Below are 3,404 nucleotides of genomic sequence, written 5' to 3' on the forward strand. Positions count from 1 at the left end.
TCAGGCAGAATTGCACCACCTTTGCCAGGGGCTGGGCTAAGTAATCTGCTCAAGTTCGCACTCCAGAGCTTTTGTTCCCTGAATGCTTTCCGTACCACTTTGGAGGATGGGAATGAAGATGGCAGCCTCCCAACATCGCACCCGGAGGAACCAAGAGCTCAGGCCCCACTCCCCAGTGTACCCTCAGAGAAAAGCAGTCAATCCCTCCCATGTCCCTGTTCTCCAGCTGCACTCTGTGCTCACCCAATCTGTGACTGAGCATTTCTATCTCTGGTGCATGGCCCTGTTTGGAGTCTCCAAACCCATAGGGTCCTGCCATGCTCCTGCACCACTCGTCCCAGAGGAGGAAGGTGAGTCTCTCCAGATCTGCCACTTGTGGGGTCCCTGCTCAAAGAGCAGTGGCCTGACTGTGCCACAGATCATGGTTTAAGGTAACCCCAAGCTGAGAGCTCACTCGGCTCCGTCTCCACAGCCAGCTTCCCCGCTCCAATACCTGGGAGCTCCACCACCCTCAGGCACCCCCGCTCTTACTGTGACCCTGTGGGTCCTGAGACCACACTGTCCCCACAGGGGCTCCCCCCTGACCCCCCTCGCCTGCTAAGCCTCTGGAGCGATGTCCCCCTGTGGAGCAGACTTCTAAAAGTTGCGATTTTGTGCTCCGCTGCTCCACCACTTACCAGAAGCCTGCCCCTCCCCCCGCAGTCTCTCTTCCTGTATGTCACTTCAGATTCACTTCTCCACATGTCCTACCTTCCAGAAAGTGGTCGATTTTCCATTCCTAGAATTGCTGCTCTTCTTCTCTTCTATCTCCTATTGAGTTTGTAGGTGTTCAGAATGGTTTGATAACTATCTAGCTGAACTCCTGTGACCTAATGATATTCCAGTCTCCTGCTCCACCGCCATCTTGCTTCCTCTCCTGTTCTCATGTTCTTATTGGCAGGTTTTGATTTGGTAAGAGAGGTCACAGCCCCAGGCTCAATCCTGACTTAAAATTTAAGTGATAAATTTCAGTTTATGGTTAAGTTTATAAAATTTAAGTTCTGTAAAGTTAAGTTGAAAAGTTAAATTTGTGCATATAGAAGTTTCTCTTTAATATGAAAAGTCATATTGAAATGAAGGTCCTAGATTTCCTGTTGTGTTTTCTAAAAGATTTAGTGGAAGTATGTGACTGCAGTCATTTCCATCCATTTAAGGACTTCTTTTAATGTATGTGTGTGTGCATACACGTGTGTTTACTTATATATGTCTACCCCCATATCATGATAGTGTTGCTTTTAGTATACATTTATTGAAAAGAATTTGTAAGGACAGGGTGCCTGCATGGCTCAGTAGTTAAGTGGCTGCCTTCTGCTCAGGTCATGATCCCAGGGTTCTGGGATCGAGGCCCACATCAGGCTCTCTGCTCAGCGGGAAGCCTGCTTCTCCCTCTCCTGCTCGCCCTGCTTGTGTTCCCTCTCTCTCTGTCAAACAAATACATAAATTAAAAAAAAAAAAGAACTTATAAGGACAGATTTAAGTTTTGTTATTAAATAAATTTATATTTAATCACAAAAGGTATATTCTTTTGAAAAACGAAAACAAGTGCATGTCAAGTCACAGGGAGATGACCCCTTAGATGCCCAGTGTCCACAGGCAGTAGTCACTACAGTAAGGTTGAAAGTGTGAAGTTTCAAGCACCTTTCTGTCTACCTTCTTTCTTGGTTGTCATATTCTTAAATTCACATTTTCATATAGAAAAATAATAGTAAAACGTATCTTTGTTTCCTAAGAAGAAGATGATACAACATCTATGCTGGGCATGAGGAAGAGGATCTCAACCAGGCAACTCATAGAATGTGCCAGAAAAATGTGGAACTGGCCGGTAAGTGGCCGTTTTTACTGCCTTGTGAGCCAGTCATTACATCAACATTTTTCTTTTTTCTTTTTTTTTTTAAAGATTTTATTTATTTGACAGAGATCACAAGTAGGCAGAGAGGCAGACAGAGAGAGAGAGAAGGAAGCAGACTCCCCACCGATGCGGGGCTCAATCCCAGGACCCTGAGATCATGACCTGAGCTGAAGGCAGAGGCTTTAAACCACTGAGCCACCCAGGGACCCCATATCAACATTTTTCTAAAATTAGACCCATCCTACAGGAAAGACTCTAGGAGGTGAGGGCTCATGTTGTCTTTCATAATTTTTCTGAGGCAGTGACTTTCTTGAGAGACATACCAAAGGGGTTAAATTTACTAAAAGAAATCTCTCCTTCCTTGTAATCGGCCCTGCACCTCCCCTTTCCAAGCGAGTGGGCAGAGGCTGCCAGAAAAGACCAAGATGGCTCTGTCCTGAGACTACTCAACTTTGACCAGCAGTTTGCATTCCCACTGGGAAGTTCTCCTCGACTTTGTCAGAAGGACTGAGTTCCACTTTGCTGAATTCCTCCAGTGATCTTTTGTTTCTCCTACTCATTAGCACTCTGGATGCCTGCCCACCAGTAGAGAGCCCACCTCTTAGTTCAGTTCTGCTTAGGAGAGGGGGTGGTGGTAATGGTTGATGGCTGGGCCAATTTCTGACAAGGATGTTTCTTTAGATTTTGACTTCAACATCACTTTCTTCAGAGAGGCCTTCCCTGACTGCCCCAACTACATCAGCACCCATCACTGCCAGGTGACTCTATATTATCTTGGTCCCTGCTCTTATCAGTACCTGCCATTAACTTATCGACTGGCTGGCGGAGAAGGATCCTCTAGAGCAGAGACTTTGTTTACCCCCATTGTCAAGGGCAGTGCCAGGCCCCAGAAGGGGTTCTGACCAGTTGATTGCCATAGGCTAGCAGAGGGTTTCCAAAAGCAAGTAGTTACTTGAATTTCATGTTTACATTCTGTGGTGTTGCTTCATACACATCGCTCGGTAAGATTTCCAGTTTTAAGGACAGAGAAGAGTGAATCCTAACCTTTAGGCACCACCCTGACTTTGGGAGAATTCTGGATGGAAATGCATTTCAAAATTAAGTTGCTAAAATGTCTTTAACTTGTGCCCGCTTCAGCGGCACATATACCAAAATTGGAAGGATACAGAGACGATTAGCATGGCCCTGTGCAAGGATGATATGCAAATTTGTGAAACGTTCCATATTTTTAATAAAACAAGAGGAAATCAGGGAGGAAGACAAACCATCAGAGACTCTGAATCACAGGAAACAAACTAAGGGTTGCTGAAGGGGCAGTGGCTGGGGGGATGGGGTAACTGGGTGATAGACATTAAGGAGAGCATGGGATGTAATGAGCGGTGGGTATTAGATAAGACTGATGTGTCATTGGGGCACCTGGGTGGCTCAGTGGGTTGAGACTCTGCCTTCAGGTCAGGTCATGATCTCAGGGTCCTGGGATCGAGCCCCGCATCAGGCTCTCTGCTCAGCCGGGGAG

At 46.2% G+C, this 3,404-nt stretch overlaps 1 non-coding gene across 1 annotated transcript; it reads left to right on the forward strand.

Annotated features, from left to right (window-relative positions):
* Positions 1 to 3,012: 3,012 nt before the first annotated feature.
* Positions 3,013 to 3,118, forward strand: LOC116857233. Its single transcript, XR_004380718.1, has one exon. It is a non-coding gene; the product is annotated as a U6 spliceosomal RNA (small nuclear RNA).
* Positions 3,119 to 3,404: the final 286 nt, after the last annotated feature.

The sequence above is a fragment of the Lontra canadensis genome, unplaced genomic scaffold (genome assembly GCF_010015895.1).
Source record: "Lontra canadensis isolate GAN:19392208 unplaced genomic scaffold, GSC_riverotter_1.0 scaffold120, whole genome shotgun sequence".
In the NCBI taxonomy this organism is placed as follows: Eukaryota; Metazoa; Chordata; class Mammalia; order Carnivora; family Mustelidae; genus Lontra; species Lontra canadensis.